This window comes from Agrilus planipennis, unplaced genomic scaffold, assembly GCF_000699045.2.
Source record: "Agrilus planipennis isolate EAB-ADULT unplaced genomic scaffold, Apla_2.0 scaffold66, whole genome shotgun sequence".
Classification (NCBI taxonomy): Eukaryota; Metazoa; Arthropoda; class Insecta; order Coleoptera; family Buprestidae; genus Agrilus; species Agrilus planipennis.
This window is the reverse complement of record NW_020438868.1, coordinates 1,143,918-1,149,917: the sequence shown is the minus strand read 5'-3', so window position 1 is coordinate 1,149,917 and position 6,000 is coordinate 1,143,918. Positions and strand designations below refer to the sequence as shown.

The following is a 6,000-nucleotide window of genomic DNA, read 5'->3' as shown; positions in this document are numbered from 1 at the left end:
TTATTATATTAATTTTTTTCTACTAATTCACCGATTTACTCAGTAATCGCTCGTCGATTCACTCGCTCGTTTACTTTCCAATCGCTCACTCATTTACTCACTGGCTTGCTTTTCAATAGTTCGTTAATTTGTTTACCAGTCCGCAGTCACTCGCCGCTTTTCTTACAGATTTTCTCCACTGTCACTCGCTGGTTCGCTCATTGAATTCTCCGTAGTCGCTCGCAAATTTACCCACAATTTTACTTGAGCATTCGCTCGCCATTTTGTTTACCAGTTTTCGCCACAGTTGCTCGCACATTCTCATACTGGCTCGCTCCCCAGTCGCTTGCCATTTCATTTGCTAATTTATTCCGTAGGTGGTCGCCAATTCACTCAGTTCTTTTTTCAGGTAATTCCTCGCCGCTTTGTTTATTGATTTGTTCCACAGTCACTCGCCGATTTTCTTACAGGTTTTCTCTACTGTCACTCGCCCGTTCACTCATGGAATTCTCCGTAGTCGCTCTCCAATTTACTGACTTTATTGTTCAGGCAATTCCTCGCCGATTTACTTATTGATTTGTTCCACAGTCACTCGCCGATTTTCTTACAGGTTTTCTCTACTGTCACTCGCCCGTTCGCTCATGGAATTCTCCGTAGTCGCTCGCCAATTTACTCACTTTATTGTTCAGGCAATTTCTCGCCGCTTTGTTTATTGATTTGTTCCACAGTCACTCGCCGATTTTCTTACAGGTTTTCTCCACTGTCACTCGCCCGTTCGCTCATTGAATTCTCCGTAGTCGCTCGCCAATTTACTCACTTCTTTACTTGAGCGTTCGCCTTTTACTTTGCTTACTAATTTAAGCTGTACTCGCTCGCATATACCATTATTAACTCGTTCCCAAGTCGCTCCTATTTTCACTCATTGCTTTCATCAGCACTCACTCGCCAATTCAACAGTTTAATCCGAAAAATATTATGTCAATTACGCAAGAGAATTCGAGGACATCAAAAAGAGCCACAAACATAAATCGTTATTCATAAAAGTTTTTTTATTGCTGATCGTGTTGGTAATGCGTTTACCGATGATGTTAATTTGTCAAACGACATTTTCTGCAAAAGTGAAGCCGAAATATGTCGCCAACAGCGAACCTTGCTATAATTTTGCGGAAGAGACGGTAAAAAGTGCCTAGCTGTGCGGTGTACTTCGTCTATCATATCACAGAAATCGGGTCAATTGCTTCGGAAATTGACACACGAATCTCATCCACATCAGAGAAACGGCGTGGATCTAACTGACGAAACCCCAAACATGAACCAATTCAGGTAATACCAGCGAAATTGATTTTCACCCTGCATCAACCCCCTTATAACTCGAAACTGACACAAACTAGCGCGTTCTATTTCGATGTAAGTAACAATAATAAGAAATACCGAGCACGCTTCTGTAATTTAAAAAGACCAAACATGATTTATATGTTTAACACTACGTGAGAATAAAATAGAAATTTCAAAGTCATTTTTCATTAAACTAGTCCGGGAGTTTTCAGTTTGTGCTATGTATACGTACGGGTACTAATCGAAAGTCTGTGTACATTCTAAGGGCTGTATTTCGTTAGATATCTTTCAAAATAGATATATAGAGGGAAGGTGTGCTTAGTAATGGCTCCAATATCTCTCTAAACTCGCTTAGTGTAGACTCAATTCTTGCTCGGTAGCGACTCCAGCCTCGATAGGTTGTTGAGGAATACTGAGCATTCTTGTCTATCTTAACGTAAATTCCTTACAGACTCTTTTATTATACCATACATCTAATAGATTTAGAATTGGAATTGTCGTTGTTACAAAGGTTGAAAATAAAATTCCACATTCCTTGTATAAAATATAGTGAAAATACGTACACTACAACGCGCTTTAGGGGATTTACAGAACTTTATATCTAATGAAAATGTTCACAAATACTAGTCCGGGCAGGGCGTATCAATTTTCAGTTATAAAATACACCCTTTTGTCATAAAGTTTTAAAAAGAATCTTCCTTTATTTTACAGCTATTGATGTTTGGATAATCCATTAGATATTAAATTCTGTAACACTGGCTTTAGGTACATTATTAAATCAGACCAGTTCGTCGAATGACACGTGTGTTGTACCTACATCAAAACAGAAAATAACAACGTTATGTATCTATACCTCATATTTTCTTTCATTTCTCCTAGTCATCTAATGTAATGGTTTTGTCCCAGGTTGTATAAAATTGTCTAAAATCGATAAAGCATTCAACGATTAAATATAATTTGAAGGAAAAACCTGTAAGTATACAGGGTGTTTCTGACATAAGTAGCCGGCATTAAAGGGGAAGGAACTTTAAGAAAACTAGGCGAAGTTGCAATGCGAAGCCGACCCTGGGCGTGAATTGACAGCGTGCAGAGAAATTGCGATAACAGTCAAGCAGTTACATCGATGAAAAATGTAAACGGTGACGGTTATGGAAAGGACTAAGAAAGTAAATATCAACAGAATAATATGATAAAATGCGGCGTTCTAATGTCGTATTTCTCTACGTGATCCTACCAGGGCCGGACCGGTCCTTAATTGTACTTTCAAATACAGGGTGTTTCTGAAATATGCAGGCGACATTGAAGGGTGTTAAGTAGATGCAATTGGGAATCGCCTGGAGAGTATTGCGGCGTAATTAAGGGGCAAAAAAACTTATAAGTAAACCAGACAAAGTTGCAATCCGAAGCCGACCCTGGGCGTGAATTGACAGTTATGCAGTTACATCGATGAAAAATGTTAACGGTGACGATGGAAAGGACTAAGAAAGTAAATATCAACAGAATAATATGATAAAATGCGGCGTTCTAATGTCGTATTTCTCTACGTGATCCTACCAGGGCCGGACCGGTCCTTAATTGTACTTTCAAATACAGGGTATTTCTGAAATATGTAGACGGCATTGAAGGGTATTAAGTAGATGCAATTGGGAATCGCCTGGAGAGTATTGCGGAGTAATTCAGGGGCCAAAAAAATTATAAGTAAACCAGACAAAGTTGCAATCCGAAGCCGACCCTGGGCGTGAATTGACAGTTATGCAGTTACATCGATGAAAAATGTTAACGGTGACGGTTATGGAAAGAATTAAGAGAGTAAATATCAACCGAATAATATGATAAAATGCGGCGTTCTAATGTCGTATTTCCCTACGTGATCCTACTAGGGCCGGACCGGTCCTTAATTGTACTTTCAAATACAGGGTATTTCTGAAATATGTAGACGGCATTGAAGGGTATTAAGTAGATGCAATTGGGAATCGCCTGGAGAGTAATGCGGAGTAATTCAGGGGCCAAAAAAATTGTAAGAAAACCAGACGAAGTTGCAATCCGAAGCCGACCCTGGGCGTGAATTGACAGAGTGCAGAAAAATTGCGGTAACTGTTAAGCAGTTACATCGATAACGACGTTGTCGTATTTCTTTACGTGATCCTACCAGGACCGGACTGGTCCTTGATTGTACATTCAAATACGTTTTTCTCGAAAACGGTGGACTATAGGACAACTAAACATTTGCTATTGATTTCAGAAACACTTTGTATAATGAAATAATGTGAGTATTTTCACTTTTTAAGGAATATCGAACTTTTTTTAATTTTTGAGATTTCAGAGACTTTTACGTGGTAGCAGGTATTTTTTCATCATCTAATGAGATACAAATCATCCATTGTTCAGGAAAGCTATTCGATGTTTTACCTTGGTGCGTTCATCTGCCTTCATATTAACGAGCAGAATGCAATTTAGAATTGAAGTGTGGAGTAATAAATTGCAGATTTAATTTCATCTTTTAATACTCGTTCCTCTCGCGAAATACCTAAAGGATCTATTTCGGTGGCTAAAACGGACGCCCACAATGCCATCGAGGTACTGGGACGCTGGGGACAATTAGGGCTCACTTTGAATAACATTAAATGACTTATAATTAAGCGACTAAATGCTAATGATAATCGGCTGAAACGGTTTAATTAACTGAACTTTTGCAGCGTGAAAATTCCCTTTCGACGCAAACTTTGTTGGTTTATTAAAATTTTCATCACCCTAATCAAAATTTATCAATTCACCCAATAAATGCAAATACTACGATCGACGTTTTATTAGGGAAACTTAATCAAGTTTCAGTCGTGAATTCGTACATAAGTATTGATTCAATTGATACATTTTGCAATTATGCTTAAAATTAATTGGAATTCTAGTACTATATAGGTACGTTTCATGTCATTTCAAAGTAAACATTTATAACGAGTATATAATTGAACTATACGCTGGGCTACTTGTTAATTACATATCTAGTTGTATAACAGTTTTTCTGGATGCCTCTTGCTATCGCAGAATACTGTAAACACTGCAAAATGTTATCTTTATGATGTGTTTGCCTCGTTTACGACTTAAGATTAATACAGAAGTTTCCAATGTTAGTAATACTGCATTTAGACGACGATGGAGACCAAGTACGGCCGCGCCGCAGCCTATCATCCATACGTTCCACTGATTGCGAGCGCTGGTGTCGCGTATATTTTCGGATTTTACGACGACGCATTATCGAAGGGCTGGTGTTAAGTATATTTAGCAAAATTGCAACCGGGCATGTGCTGTAATACCCATAAATGTCTATTTAATATTGCTGTAATGTTAGTAGCTAGACATTATTATAGAAAGTACATTATAACGTACAATAAAATTCGGTTAGTACAACTATGAAAAGATGAAATTTTGTCGCTATAGCTGACGGACACGTAATTAATAATAACATTCTATTCAACATTGACGCGCTAAATTTTATTATCGGTTGAGGTTGCTCTTGATGAGGGTAATCTGCAGTCAATAAATCGGTATAGAAGAATCCATTATATACGAAACTTCTATTAACAAGTAAAACTAAATAAAAGTACAATATATTATCGTTATTATGCGCTATAAACGGAGATGTTGTAAGCGGCTTTTACCAATAGTAAAGAGGTTCTTTACATCAGGTGTACCTGTAATTCTCGGGACCATTTTTGTGAGAGAATTAAATATCAACAGGTACGTTCAAGTATGTCACAAAAAGGACGTAAGGACGTTGTTCGTTTTATTGCCCGCTTTTCAGGATTACTGGAGCGCTGCCATCTCCCTTCGAAAGGATCACACAAATCCCCCAGGGTGAAGCGAGGGACGCCCAAAAACTGCATTTAACAACGCTTTCAGTAACCAACATAATCCTAGATAATCGACTCTTTGTCTAGCTTGTCATTCAAACTGCTCTAAACAATAGACTGAAATTGACCGTGTGAATGAGATAATAATGGCGACAAACAATTTTCTATTTAACCATCAGCGTCGCTGTGGGTCATTAAGTTTAATTATTGTATCTATTGAATGTTCACTTTGGAAAAGCACAATCAATTGCAGTAGTCCACTTCTAATTAACCAATCAGAGCGTGCCGTTTTTGTTGTAATAATTAAAACAAGACGGGGATAACAATAACAGAAGTATTAGTTGAGCGTATTGTTGCTATTACTTAATAGTTTTAATTGACAATCATGAATCGGTCATAAAAAAATTAAAGAAAAGATATTCCATAGTCAGAGTAATTTGACGATTAGGGAGAGAAAATGGGATTGTAATTTTTAAGGTACTAATTTTTTGGTATATTCTATATATCTTGTCTAGTAAATTTCGATTTATTAACGAAAGATGTGAAAACGTCCTGAAAAGGATATGGCAAGAATGCCGAAGAAGGAAGGCATTTAGAACGGTTCGAGAATAATGGAAAATATTACTTCCCATCCAACACTGATAACATTGAAAATAAAGTGTTGAATTTTGCATTTCCAAGAGCAAACAAAAGAAAACGATCCACTCATGTAAATGCACGGCTAAACGGAGGCGAACAGGGATGGCGGTGGATGTCCCTACGGGGCTATAAAACTGTGGCAAAGGCATCGTTTAGGATCACCCCAATAATAGCACGACATTGAACTTTTTCAACCCCT

The 6,000-nt window shown here is 37.8% G+C and overlaps 1 protein-coding gene across 3 annotated transcripts in view; it reads right to left on the bottom strand.

The window, feature by feature from the left end:
* Positions 1-6,000, bottom strand: part of LOC108734684 (muscarinic acetylcholine receptor gar-2) — a 155,827-nt gene that overhangs the window by 35,122 nt on the left and 114,705 nt on the right. The window lies entirely within an intron of this gene.